Source organism: Lycium ferocissimum, chromosome 11 (assembly GCF_029784015.1).
Source record: "Lycium ferocissimum isolate CSIRO_LF1 chromosome 11, AGI_CSIRO_Lferr_CH_V1, whole genome shotgun sequence".
NCBI classification, from domain to species: domain Eukaryota; kingdom Viridiplantae; phylum Streptophyta; class Magnoliopsida; order Solanales; family Solanaceae; genus Lycium; species Lycium ferocissimum.
Window position 1 is genome coordinate 6,241,223 of NC_081352.1, and position 15,575 is coordinate 6,256,797.

Sequence of the window (15,575 nt, forward strand, 5' to 3'; positions counted from 1 at the left end):
CCACCGCACCCGTCGACCCCCCGACAAGCCCCCCCCGACATCACCCATCACCTTTTCCCTTTTCGAAGACGTTTCCATAAACTGTAAAAGGAGATCTTAAATCCTTCGGTCTGGGAGATAATCGAAGCTTCAATCCGATGAACAATGGCAAGAACCACCATACTCTACACCCAACGGCTCTTTCCCTTCCCATTCAGTCTGAAAAGGTGAGATTTTTCACCCCTTTCACCATCTCATCTCGGAAAACCGTCACTTTTTCCCCCTCTAGTGTTAATTAAGCTAAGTTTAAAGATCGTTTTGACAGGCTCGAGGATGCTTAACACCTTCCCTCGTGGTAAAAAACCCTTACCTAGAATCTCACAAAGTTTCAAAGACTAAAAAATGGAGTTTACTTTTTACAAATGGTTTCCTAATATTTCCTAAAATTAGGTAGCGACTCTGAAAATTTGCAAAATCAGAGGAAACATGGTCATAAGTTGTGAACTAGTTTTGATCCGTTAAAAATAGGGCATGACAGTTTCCACCCTTACCGTTGTAATAACCCGTCCTAACTTCATACACATGTTGAATTGGGTCATACTCGGTCATTTGGTGACGCTCATATTTTTTTCTATAATGCTCCATGTTTTGAAGGGCTTTGGCATCCATGTCCCGCCGTCCGAATAATATCGCTCCGTCCGCCTTGTCCTAACCACAAATCGCTCCATCACCGCTTGAAAGTCATTCTCACTATTGCGGTGACAGTAGTCCTCGAGCAGTATTTCAAAGAAGCCATTGAAAGACTCCGAGCCGTTTGAGCGAGCATGCCCCATCTTTTGCCTCCATCACATTTAAGCGTCCATTTTTCAACTTTGAGCTTCGATCAACCAAACACACGCGGGTTCACCGACTGCCCCGATCGCATCCATTTTTGCAGCCCATTTTCGTTGTCGATACTCCATCGTTTCCCCCGCACATCAATTTGTTTAGAGTGCCATTGTGAAACGTTGATTGCAAATTTGCCTTCAAGTGCCTTAAACAATAGCGATGGTAAACGAAGGAGGTCGCCACTCCCTAAAATTATCCATATCAGTGTAATATGCCTTTATGACGATCAAACAAAGACACATAGAACACCTGCAATCCCTCGATACACGTAACCCAAACGCAGCGCCCAACTATAACATCCTATCTCGGCGAGATCGTCGATATACCGAAGATACCTTCAAGCTCATATACGAACCCGAAGTGTTCGGGAACAGATGATGGCCCGAATATGATGAGTAGTATAGACGCGCACGTCGGCCAACACGCCCGAGGCGTGTCCTCTCCAATCGGATGCCGCATGTCCGTGAGGCGTGCGAGCGTAAAGGGTCGACACAACAAAAGCCGACTCGGCCGGAAATATGACCATCCGTAGCCGCGAAACCGGTGAGCCTAGTCAACTCATCCCGGTAAGGCTAAAAGACACGAGGCTCCTCAATATACAACGGGCGTCCATCAACCCGTAGCCCATAAATGACCTCCACATCCCGAAGGGTAATGGTAGCCTCACCGGTGCGAGATGAAATGTGTGCGTCTCCGTCACCACCTCTCAATCAATGTCGTCACTAGCGACCTATCGTGCCGTACCCGACCAACTTCGTCGCACCGGTAGATACCGCCCCGACGTAGTATATCCAGGACACGAGGACGCGGGGGGCGAGCATTTAAGATCTCCCATGCCGATTCCCCCTAACCGGCACGACCGAGACTCGGCGTGTGTCGGATGTCCATATATGTTGCGACCTATGCTTCCGGCCGAAGATACAAAGAACTCTCGATCGAAGGGACCCCGGACCAAGAGCGCGGTGATCCATCTATTTTACGCATTTTAAATCAATCATTAACAAGTAGTATTAGTATTAGTTATGTAATCATTTATCAAAAATTTTATTAAGGATTGTGGTGACCCATCTGTTTTACGTATTTTAAATCAATCATTAACAAGTAATATTAGTTATATAATCTTTTATCGAAAATTTTATTAAGGATTGTGGTGACCCATCTGTTTTACGTATTTTAAATAAATCATTAACAAGTAATATTAGTTATGTAATCTTTCATAGAAAATTATATTAAGGGTTTTCAATCCTAAGCTACGGGTTATGAATCCTAAACTAAGGGTTTTCAATCCTAAAATATAAAGATAAGTCAAATAATTAACAATTAGTTAGCATACAATTAGTATAAATAATTAATAAATAAACAATTAACTAACTAAATAAATAATTAACAAGTTATTATCATATATTTAATAAATAAACAATTAAGTAACTAATCAAAAAATTAATAAATTATTATCGTATATTTAACAAATAAAAAATTAATTAACTAATGAAACAATTAAGAAATTATTAACAAATAAACAATTGGCTTAACAAAAACTAAATAAATAATTAGCTACCTAACAATTGAAATAACTAATCTAACAATTAATAAATACTTAAGTCGCTAATCGAACAATTAACAAATACTAAATAAACAAGCAATAAATAATTAACTAATTAACAATAGATAAACAAATAAAAAAATGAAAAATGGGCAGTCCCCAATAAAGGTGCATACGGATCGCCCAAAAACGCACAAAAAAAATGCGCAAAACGAGTAATCCACCACAAGCACAATGCCCATACTTAGGGTAATAATATATTTAACAATGTAATAGAAAATTCGTAGTGAAATACCTAGATTGAAGCTTTTTTTGAGTTTTTGAAATGTGTTCTACGCCGCTCTATTCCGAAATTCAACCTTAGAAACTTGTTCCTACACTTCAATATACCAAGAATATTGAGTTTTGGAGTGAAAAATAACACGAAATTAGTGTTTTAAGGGGGTTGGGACCACTGAGTCGGGGGTTTAATGGCGGTGGGGGAGGGAACAAGTCGGGTCTGTGGTGGGGAAGGAGGGGTCAATTTATGTTGACCCCATTCACGCACGAAATTTGTGCGTGAAAGGCCCAAAGTGCATTTTTGCAGTTTGGTCTTTTCACGCACGAATTTCATGCGTAAAAACTACTAATGTATTTTTTTTTTTTTGTGCTAGTTTGGTTCAACTTTTTATTTTTTGTACTACTTAAGTCGCAGATTCTTGTCGCTATGCGTGAGGTCCAGGAAAGAGCCAGACTATAGGGGTCTACTGTACAATTAGCATATTTACGGATAATATTTAAAAAATATTAATTATTTTTAAATTATTATTTAGCTTGTGTATCCATTGTCCTCCTGTTGTTGTGGTCGGACTCTACTACGAATCTCTTACCACCTTCTCTATATGACCCTTTTTAGATGTGGGATTTGAACCCATATTTAAAAAACTAGCCCATTGAACCCACATTTTAGTGAGTTGGGTCACTAATATTTTAGGTGGATAAATATGAGCTTCAAGTCCTTTCTAACTCATAAAAATATGAACCCCCCCTACCCCCAATTTCAATTTCATATATTTTATTTTTATAAAAAAATGGAAAAAAAAACTCTTACCCCCCCCCCGCCCCCAACTTTCAATTTCATATATTTTACTTTTAAAAAATGGAAAATACCCCCCACCCCTCCACGACTCCCCACCATCCCCCCCCTCCCCCCCAAATTTCAATTTCATATATTTTACTTTTAAAAAAAATTAAAAATACCCCCACCCTCTACACGACTCCACATCCGCGCCCTCCCCCCCTCCCCCCCCCCCCCCCAAAACAAATTTCAATTTCATATATTTAACTTTTAAAAATACCCCCACCCTCCACGACTCCCCATCATCCCCCCCCCTCTCCCCTCCCCCAAATTTTAATTTCATATATTTTACTTTTTTATAAAAAATGGAAAATACCCACCACCCCTCCACGACTCCCCATGCCCCCCCCCCCAAATTTCAATTTCATACATTTTACTTTTATAAAAAATGGAAAATACCCTCACCCCCACCACGACTACCCATCCACCCCCAAAAAATTCAATTTCATATATTTTATTTTTATAAAAATGGAAAAAAAAATTCTTACCCCCACCCACCCCTCCACGACACCCCCCCCCCCCCCCCCCACAAATTTAAATTTCATATATTTTAATTTTATAAAAAAAAAAAAAAAAATTACCCCCACCCCACCCCCTCCACGACCCCCCCCCCCCCCCCCCCAACCCCACCCCCGAAATTTCTATTTCAAAATATCATTTATGAATATATGAAAAAATTAATTTAAATTGACAAAAGAAAAGAAAAAAAACTCATAAAAATATGACAACCCTCCCCCTCCACGACCCCCTCCCCCTCCCCCCCCAAAAAAAAAAAAACTTTTTAATTTCATATATTTTACTTTTATAAAATGAAAAATACCCCACCCTCCACGACTCCCCATCATCCCCCACGACCCCCCCCCCCCCCCCCCCCCCCCCCCCTAAAACCTAAATTTCAATTTCATATATTTTACTTTTACAAAAAATGGAAAATACCCACCCTCTCCATGGCTCCCCATCCCTCCCCCCCTCCAAATTTCAATTTCACATATTTTATTTTTATAAAAAATGGAAAAAAATTTCTTACCCCCTACCCACCCCCTCCACGACCCCCCTCCTCGCGCATTTTAATTTCATATATTTTACTTGTATAAAAAATAGAAAATACCCCCACCCTTTCCACGACTCCCCATCATTCCCTCACTCCCCCTCTCCCCTCCCCCCACCCACCCCAAAATTCAATTTCATATATTTTACTTTTATAAAAAATGAAAAATACCCCCCCACCCCTCCACGACCCCCATCACCACCCCCCCCCCCCCCCCCCCCCCCCCCCCCCCCCCCCCCCCCAAATTTCAATTTTCATATATTTTACTTTTATAAAAAATGGAAAATACCCCCACCCTCTCCACGACTCCCATATCCCCCCCCCCCTCCAAATTTCAATTTCATATATTTTGTTTTTATAAAAAATGAAAAAAAAAATTTCTTACCCCCACCCACCCCCTCCACGACCCCCTCCCCCAAATTTTAATTTCATATATTTTACTTATATAGAAAATGGAAAAATTGAACCATACAAGGCTAAACCTAAGGCTAAGGGGCTAAATTAAACCAGCGATTTCTCAAATATGTACCTCAAAGAGAACTAAGAATCCTCACCGCAAGGAAAGTGACCTCTCTACAAATGGGCTCCGAAGATTTAGGAAGGAAAAGAAATTTGGCTAAATTCCTGAAGGTGAAACACTACCCAAGTCCTTTAATGATGCAAAGAAAATTATTAAAGATTTAGGACTTGAATACAAAAAGATACATGCATGTCCAAATGATTGTATGATTTATTGGAATGAGACGAAAGATAGAACGGATTGTAAGTTTTGCAAAGCACCAAGATACAAACATTTCAAAGGTGAATCAATTAATTATAGTTCGTAACCTCAAAATTCCAAAGAAAGGTGTTTAGATATTTTCCTTGATACCACGACTTCAAAGACTATATATGTCGGCTAAAACATCTACTCAAATGAGATGGCATGCTGAAGGTCGCACTAGAGACGGGGTAATGCGACATCCTGCTGACAGTATTGCTTGGAGGAAATTTGATGAAGCGCATGTAGATTTTGCTCAAGATCCTCGAAATGTTAGACTTGGATTGGCTTCAGATGGCTTTAGTCCATTCAAGTCTATGTCTATCTCACATAGCACATGGCCAGTTGTCTTGGTTCCATATAACTTGCCACCATGGTTGTGCATGAAACAACCATATATGATATTATCAATCATTATTGATGGCCCTCGTGCACCAGGGAATGATATTGATGTTTATCTACGACCTTTAGTTGATGAGTTAAAAAAGTTGTGGGTTGGTGTTTCCACTTATGATGCATCCGACAATCATATGATTCAAATGCACACTATCACATGCTATAATATTTTTCTAGAAATCTGAAATTTTCCAAAATTTCTACCTATTTGAGCAGTCAACTTCTGAAGCTCATATCTCCTTCATCCATTAATGGAATTTTACGAATAATATATCGCTGGAAAAATATTGAAGTTATCTTTCCACTAGTATAAAGTTAGTTCACTGTGGAGTTTTATACAAGGAGATAACTTAGCAGAAAGTTAGTACGTTCATCATAGTTTTCAAAAAAAATATTTGAAATGATTTTTTTTTTTTAAAATAGAAAAAATTAATAATCCGTCTTTCACTAAACGTTAATCATGCTATGGTGAAAGATAAACACATCTAACCATGATGCTTCTGATACCAATGTAGCAATTGGAACTTGGAGATTTATGCGGAATAATACAAACCTTCTTCTCTAGGATCGATGTGTGTTACTACCACCAATTGCCGAACGGTTTCTTACAAGATCACTTGTGGAGTTTTGTAAATTATCCACAGCAACTACACTCTTTTGTTTAAGGAAAACTCACTCAATGTATTTTGTGTTGTTTTTTGGATGATCTCCACTGATCTCTTTTATAGGACAATGTTGAAACTTATAAGGGAAAAGGCATCAAAACCCCCCTAAACTATACCTCAAAGTCATTTTCACACTTAAACTATTCGCGACTCATTACACACTTAATATATGAAAATGATATTTTTTACCCCTCCAAAGCTGATGTGGCATAAAAAAGAATTATATTTAAATAATAGGAGAGTGAGGTCAATTTTTTTAAAAAAATTATTATAAAAAATAATTTTTAAATAATAAAAAAATTATTCCTCCACCACAACTGCGCCCCCCACCCACACACCGCAACCCACCCCACCCCATCCCCTTCTCTTCCAGCTTCACGCCACCGTCACAGCCACCCCACCCTCCCGTCTCCTCCACCTTCACGCCACCCTATCCTCCCGTCTCCTCCACCATCACGCCGCCCTACCCCACCCCCAAATCCTTCTTCTTCCTTTCACCATCACCACCCTCACCCGCTCCCACCTCCATTCTCCTCCGCCTTCACGACCGGTGAGCTCTTGCCCAACCCTTTTGTATATTTTTCTCATTCCATAAAACACCTTCGTGCCCTACCTTCGTATATTTTTCCCATTCCATAAAAACACAAAAAGAGCTCTTGCCCAACTCCCCGACCTCTCGCCCACTCTCAACACCAAGCATACAAAAACGCACAAAAAGGGACAAAAGAACGGCGGCTACGCACAAACAAAACAAAGAACAAACGATTTTTTTTCTTTTTTCTTCCTTCGCTCGCCTCATTCTCGTTCCAATTTTTTTTTTGTTGCTCTTCATCTTGGTATTCTTCTAATCTTCAATTTTGTCAAAAATTTCACTTTTTCTTTTCATGCTCTAAGACACACATTAATTTGATTGTTTCTTTTTAATGGGTTTATGTCAAATCTCATTCTATCTTGTTCGTGATAATCGATTTTTTTAATCTCCCAAATGTGCATTCGTGATTCTAATCATTCTACAACTTTGATAACCTTATCAACGGCTTGAATGTTTGTATGGTATGTTTTTTTGATTATCGATTGTAGAAGTTGAACTTGTTTTTTTAGCATGAATTTCATATTTGAGCTGAAAATGTGAAAAAGAAAGGGAGTAGGGATAAAGAAGAAAGGGAGGGTGGGGTAGGAGGGGAAAGAAAAAAATAAAATTAAAAATTAGAGAATTTTTGATGTGGCGCCGATGTGGATCGACGTGGCGCTGACGTGGAGAGAAAGTGTGTACACTCTCCCCTAGTGCAACTGGTCATATTATATGAGGGAGTAAAAAATATCACTTTTTCATATATTAGGTGTGTAATGAGTCGCCAGGATAGTTTAAGTGTGAAAATGACTTTTGAGGTATAGTTTAGGGGGGTTTTGATGCCTTTTCCCAAACTTATAACTCCAATTCATTCAAGAGTTACATCACCCCTTATCCCTTAACTCCACTTAATTCATGAATCACATTTAGTTGAGTTGTAACTTGTCTTCATGAATGAAGCAAGTTATGGGTTTTCCCATCAATGGGTGTACATCCGTTTCCAACACCTTACGTAGTTTTTAAAACTAAGCAAGAACCTAAAATAGCAAATTCCAAAAAGTTCAATAAAATTCTTTATAAATACAATAAGAATAATAAAATGATACCTTTCGATTGACCACATTGAACGATATTGTGAAGGTCCACCCAGCATGGCTTCTTCAGCTGAATGGATGACTAGATGTTCCACGATATCAAAAAAAAGATGAAGGAAATATTCTCTCCAAATGACAAAGAGTAACTGCAACTTGATCCTGGAGCTTTTCTAATTCACCTATCTTCATAATTGTTGAACAAATGCCCCTAAAAGAGTTACTTAATTCAATTAATGGCTTAAGGACATTGACTGGCAGGAGATTACGCAAGGCAATAGGAAGGAGTTGTTACATTAAAATATGGCAGTCATGACTCTTCAACCCATGCATAGTGCGTTGCTTAAGATCCACACAATTTGAGATATTTGAAGCATATCCATCTGGTACTTTCACATCTCTTAAAACTTGTAAGAGCATATCTTTTTGCGTGTTACTCAATGTGAAACATGCAGGAGGTAGATAATATTTGCCATTAGCTTTTTTTTTGGGATGCAAAGCCTTTCGGATCCCCATCTCTTGTAAATCCAAACGCGAATTTAAATTGTCTTTGCCTCTGCCATCAACATTCAATAATGTCCAGAATATATATGTAGAATATATATGTATATAAAATACGTACCTTTCATCTTACTTTGTATATAAAATATAGTATTGTTTATGTAAGTTTTTCTTGAAAAAGCGGGTGACTTCGGCTGCTACAACTTAGGCCCTAATAGCAGAGGCGGAACCAGGATTCGAAGCTTGTGGATTCGAGGTTCTAATTCTTTAAAGTTACTGGGTTCTTAATTAATAATTTGTACATCACAAAAAATTTAATACAAATAAATGATTCGGACAAAAGCTACTTGGTTCGGCTACAACCCACACCCGAATTGCTGGCTCTGCCCCTACCTAATAGAGAGTCTTGTATTAAACTTGGAGAACAAAGATAAAGTTGGAGAACTGGGCCCTCCATGTTAATATTCCAACATTTCCTTTTAAAAAGGTTTGGCCCTTACGTTCTCTTTTTACATTTTTGTTTTTTTTGGGGCATTTTACATAAATAGCAAACATTTGGGGTTTAATCAAGCTGCATAGCTAATGTTTCAATATTTACGTTCTGTAGCAAATCAAATTTCCCACATGTGTATTCAATTTGTTTTTAGCTGTATTCACGAATACAACAATTTTTTTCCACTGTATTCATAAAATAACTACCTGTATTCATAAATTGACTTGTTGTATTCATGAATACAACGAGTAAAAAAAAAACGAATACATATACACCAATAATTACACAAAAACATCATATTTTCCTGTATGTATACAACAGATACAAATGAAAAATACAGTATAAAACATTCATACATCAAAAAATTAACAAATATGCCATATTTTCCGATATGTATACAACAAATACAGGCGAAAAATACTATATACAACATAGATACACCAAAAAGTTAACAAATGCGCCATATTTTCCGGTATGTATACAACAAATACAAGTGAAAAACATTATATACACGGTAAATATATAACAAATACAGCAAAAATCTAGACTTTTTCCAGATCTGACCGGAAAAAAATTTTGGCGAAGACAACGACAACATTTTTTTTCCTACGTAGATCTGAGTTTTTTGTCTTCTTCTCCGGAAAAGCCACCGTCGGCTGCCCTGCTCAGATCCGTCATAGATCTGACTTTTTTTCCTTTTTGCTTCCTACAATGCTCAGATCCGTCGGTATTGGCTCTTTTCCGGCATAGATCTGAGTTTATTTTTTTTTTCTTTTTTGGCGCCGGAGAAGAAAGGAGAAAAGGGTAGGGCCGGAGAAGAAAGGGAAAAGGGAAAGGGGCTAGTAGTGACAGTGGTGAAGGGGCACAGCATTTCGCCGGAGCTCCGGCGGTCGGTGGTGGCCGGTGGCGGAGCAGTAGGGAGAAGAGGGGTAGAGAGATAGGAGGGTTGGGTTGGAAGTGAATAGTGTGATGGGTATTCTATTTTGTATGTATATATATATATATAGTTACTAAATGTCATTAATACACAAATGTTTGCTATAAAAAGTAATTAAATTAAACTGTAGCTACTAAATGTCAATACCCACTATATGTTTGTTATGTCATGGAGTTATCCTTTTTTTTTTTTTTTTTTGCGCGGATTGTCCTTCTTTTGGGGTGGTCTTTAGATTTTGGCCCTTATATTTATGGTCATTAAGTTTTGGTCTTTGCTTGAAAAGGTGGCTGAATACCCGAGGTTCTGGGTTCGAACCCCCCACTCAGGCATAAAAATAAAAAATAATTTCGCAAGGCAAGACATGAAAAAGTTATGCCGGATCTGGCATATGCGCCTTAAAGCATAACTAAAGTTCTACCCCATAAGACAGAACTCTTTGCATAGTTTAGTTATACCTTATGGGGCATACTTTTAGTTATGATTTTTAGTTAAGGCATAACTAAAAGTATGCCCCATAAGGCGGAACTTTTCCTTAAGGCATAGATTTTGCCTTATAAGGCAAACTTTTAGTTATGCCTAAAGGAAAAGTTCCGTCTTGTGACTCCTTAAGGCACAGTTTAGTTATGCCTTATGGGGCAGATTTTTAGTTGAGGCATAACGAAGCATGTCCAATAAAACAGAACTTTTCCGTAAGGAATAGACTTCGCCTTATAAGGCAAACTTTTAGTTATACCTTAAGATAAAGTTCTGTCTTATGGGGCAGACTGTTGGTTATGCCGGAGGCATAACTTTAGTTACGCCTTAAGGCGCGTATGCCGGATCCGGCATAATTTTTCCCCAAGTCTTGCCTCGCAAAATTATTTTTTATTTTTATGCCTGAGCGGGGGTTCGAACCCAGAATCTCAGGGTTTCTAAGCTAACCTCACGGTTTCTACGTGAAGGGCATAAATTGAAGACCAGCAATTTGAGGGACAACAATTAAAACCACCCCGAATGATGGGCATTCCTGCCAATTGCCCCTCTTTTTAAGATCATTTGGGCCTTGAGATTAAATCCACTGAAAAAACATTAACAGGTCTCTTTGCATTGCTTTCCCTTCCAAAATTCAGCGTTTTGAGCATATATTTTGGGGCCAAAACCAGTCTGGAAAACATGATTTTCAGCAATTCTGGTTTGTAATGAAAATCTGGTTTTTCTTATTCCTTAGCAAGGCTTATTTTCCTAGCAACATAACCGTGTATTAAACACTAATTCACAAAGGTTATTTATCCCTAAGCACACCTAAGTGAAATTGATATCCTAAGGTCGAGTAGAGCAAACAATTGTATTTCACTAAAATTTGTACCTATGCGGCTTTCGGACGAGAGTTAAAAATACAAGATCAAAGAATTATCAGTACAAACACACGAGAGGAAATGATGCGATCATACAACGCTTTGGTAAAAGTGCAAGATATTTAGAGAAGAGAGAGGGGCCGCATCCCGCACGAACGGGGAGACTTCAAAGTGGGCAGACTCGAGTACACGGGACACCGTGTTGAGCATGATTTTTTTTTTTTTTTTTTTTAAATAACCTTAGTGTCCAGGTCAGCTTGCGTGTCTACTAATCCACCGGATACTTGCTACCTCCCACCACCAACAGATACCAGGTAACTCTATCCAATAAGGCTATAACAAATGGGAAAAATTCACGTAACATCACGAACTGGGAGACTTCAAAGTAGACAGACTCATGTAGCAGGGAGAGTTGAGTACGTAGAGATGAAGTTTCTTTCAAACTCCAAGTGTGCTCCTGTGTAGGTAAGAAAAGGAGGTAGCAACACAGAAGGTCACCCAACTATGGTAATGAATCTCTCAAGGTCATGTTTCTTTGTTTTGTAACAATAAAGATCACCCAACTTTTTCTATGTCACATTAAAAGTCACCCAATAAATAATTGGCCAATAAAATATGACATGACATTTAATTTAGTCCATATGAACTTTTTTTTTTCTCAGTCCACGTGGCAAAAAGACCCGACCCAAACCCAAATTAACCCTTAAATGCTATTGTTGGTGTTGCTTATTTAGTAGCATTTGACAGTTGCTATGAAGAGAATAGTTGCAAGCTGCCTGTTATTTTGTTATGGAATGTACATGGGAAACATTATTTGTTACTGGTATCTTTGGTAATATCTTTGTATATCCTTATTTTGTTATGTCGTTATAAAATTCCGTATGAACTTCACCTGAGAGAAGGAAAAAGAAGACAGCCCAATTTTAATGAAATGATAGGCGGATACTTGTCAGAGAGAGAGAGAGAGAGAGAGAGAGAGAGAGAGAGAGAGAGAGAGAGAGACTCTATTTTAATTAAAAGAGAATGGGGTTAATTTGGGTTTGGGTCGGGTCGGGTCGAGCCTTTTTGCCACGTGGATTGAGAAAAAAAAATGTTGACTAAATTAAATATCATGTCATATTTTATTGGTCAAATATTTATTGGGTGACTTTTGATGTGATATAGAGAAAGTTGGGTGACTTTATTGTTACACAAACAAAGAAACATGACCTTGAGAGATCATTACCCATAATTTGGTGACCTATCTCTAAAGAAAAGGGGGGAAATTAAAAAAGATTAGTAAGACATATGAATTTAAATTGTTGTCGGAATAAAATTAGATTAAGGGAAATCTACATGGCGTGGCTAACTATTAGTAGGTAATTATATTTAGTAGCTATAGTTTGAATTAATTACTTCTCGTAGCTAAAAGTTGTATTTGACTTACCTACCATAGCTACATTATATATTTAAAGTAGAATACTCTATTTTTCTTATTTTTATCTTGACTAAGAATTTTAGGGATAGCTTGGAGTAATTCTTCTCTCTTCGCCGCCACCGGCCACCATGGAATGTCGCCGGAATCCCTGCCCGAGCTCCGGCGAAACCCACTACTCCCTCTTCTTAGATCTGAGTGTATTCTCAAATCTGGCGCCGTCCACTGTCGCCGCCGCCGCCTCCTCATCATCAACAACAGCTAAAAAATAAGAAGCGAAAATGAGAAATTGATTTGTTGTACTTCAAAGATAGAAAGCTCTTAATAAACCCATTTCACAAGTAGGCCAAAGCTGTTATAAGGGGCAAGAAAAATTCATAAATGGTGGGGACTATGAACGTATTTTAGTCTTTATAAGTATATGGTGCATAATAATTGAATTATTCTCAGATCTCGATCTCAGATTTGAGTATTCTCAGATCCTTACTGGTGACGCCGCCGTTGTCGGTGGTGAAAAAATTTCTGACAGTGTACTTAGAATTTTATCTCTTGTATCTCAAATTTGAATATTTTTTTTTTTGTATTTCAAATCTGAGTGTATTTTTTTCTTGTATCTCAGATATGATTGTATTTCACTGTATTCGTTATACTTTTAGTGCAAAATACAGTGTTTCTTTATGTATTTTAGTGTAAAATCAACTTTTGTAGTGAATCTTCCTAAACTAGAAGTGCAGGGAAAAACTACTACTCCAAAATCATGATCAAGATCAGACGCCTCTGGCTTCTCTGCCCATTGACTCCACAACCGGTAAACCTTGTCATCTTCTTCGGTCTGTCCATATATTGCCCCACTGCCCGTATACGAGAGTGTTAAACCATAAATTTGATAGTTAAACACCACAAAACTGACATAGCCATCGTGAGGTGGTCTGTAAAAGAACGTAAACCCATTATCGAACGGCCACTCATTCAGATGTGTGGCCGACGCAAATTCAACCATTCATCTGTGTTCTTCATCTAACCTATGCTCTGCTAGAACTTTCTTTTCCAGCACTGAAATCTACAAACTACATAATAGTAAAAGAACTTCCGCCCCTTCCTTTTGACCTCATAAAAGAAATCCCCTTCTAACAAAAATGTTGATCTTTGTGTCAGAAAAAGAGACGTGGTTTAGGTCGAACCTCACTAAATTGATTGACAAAGGTCACCATTTTCTAGAGGTGATAAGAAATAGAGAAATACTTGTTTTTCGCTGTTTAGCATGTAGAGTTAACTTCAAAACGAACAAGGACCTGAACCAACACTTGAAAGAGGAAAGCCATGCTACAACTTTAAAAGTGGTGAATGATACTCTTCAAAAATGAACCATGGCCATTCAATGATGACATGCATTTCTTTCACAATGTTGATCACTGTGATCTCATCATCTACTAAAGTGCTCCATCATGGTCAAATAATTGATCCGAGGACTACTTGTTGTTGAGTTGGGAAAATAATGCTAAGGAAGAACCTTGAAGGGAATGCAATAAATAAGATATGGTGTGAATGGAGGGAAAAGGGACAAGTGTCTGATGTTGGAGAAAACAATTTTGGTGTTGTGACGTTTCCTTGGTCCAACACATTGGGTTGATACCCATCTGTTTCGAAATTTCTCGACACGAGTCTACTAAAGGGTATTAAAACCATCAAAGCAAAAAAGAATAAAAGGAAAAGATGGAGATAGTTTCTTACTCAATATGTGAGATTTGCAACCAAGACATGCTTTCCCGTAAAGATGTGGGAGTACTTTTCAATCTAGAACACTAGCCTACGCCTTCAGAGGTTTTGTAAAAGGGTAATGTCTTGTTCCCTTTAAAACTGTTTTATTTTAATTTCCCCTCACATTTTTTATGGTTTTCTTAATCTGAAGCAGTGTTTTAAAAGGGGCGTAAGGCGGGGTGTTTTATATTTGCCTCAGCTAGGCGTAAGTCCCGAGGCACGGGGCGTAAACCCCATGGGTATTTATTTTTAGTATTTCATAAAATATTATAATTACAATAAATATTTTTAAATAGGTAAAAGTACATAAAAAATAAAAGAAAACTGTAAATAAATGATATATGTAACATTAGTATTTATATTAGTGAGGATCAATTCAAGTCAATAAGTTATTAGCCATGTGTTTCGAAGACATTACCTAGGATGTTATTGCAAAAACTTTATTTAATAATATAAAGATTTGAATAGTTTAGTTCAAAATTATAAAATATTGTTCTTAAAACATAAATAGTGTTTTTATTTTCTTTTGTTATATATATTTTGTACTTCTCTTTACAATCTCCAATATTATCTAAGAGAAACTTAAACCATAAAATTCATCAGTAAATTTTTTGAGGGCCTAATACAAAAGCTTTACTAGCCTCAACCTTGAGCCACCCTTGCTTACAACTTGTAATTATATATAACATAATTTTACAAGTATAAACAATATAATGAAATAAAAGCTATTATGGAATACAAATCAACTCTAACATCTTAACTTTTAAGCAATGAAAAACTCACAATTTCTTAAAATAATATCATTATCATACTATTCATTTTATATCGATAAAATTTATCGGTATTATAATTAAAACGTAATTCCTTCATGAATAAAATTAAAATTACTTTCAAATAGCGAAATAATAAATATGATAATTTTGATACATATGATGTCACGCCCCAAAACCCACCCTAGACGTGACCGGCATCCGACGTCATGAACAACACTCCAAGAACCTATGAATAATTACAATAATACTTGAACTACCAGTTCAATATCACTCAACAGTTAATAAAATAAAAGGTAAACGAATCAGC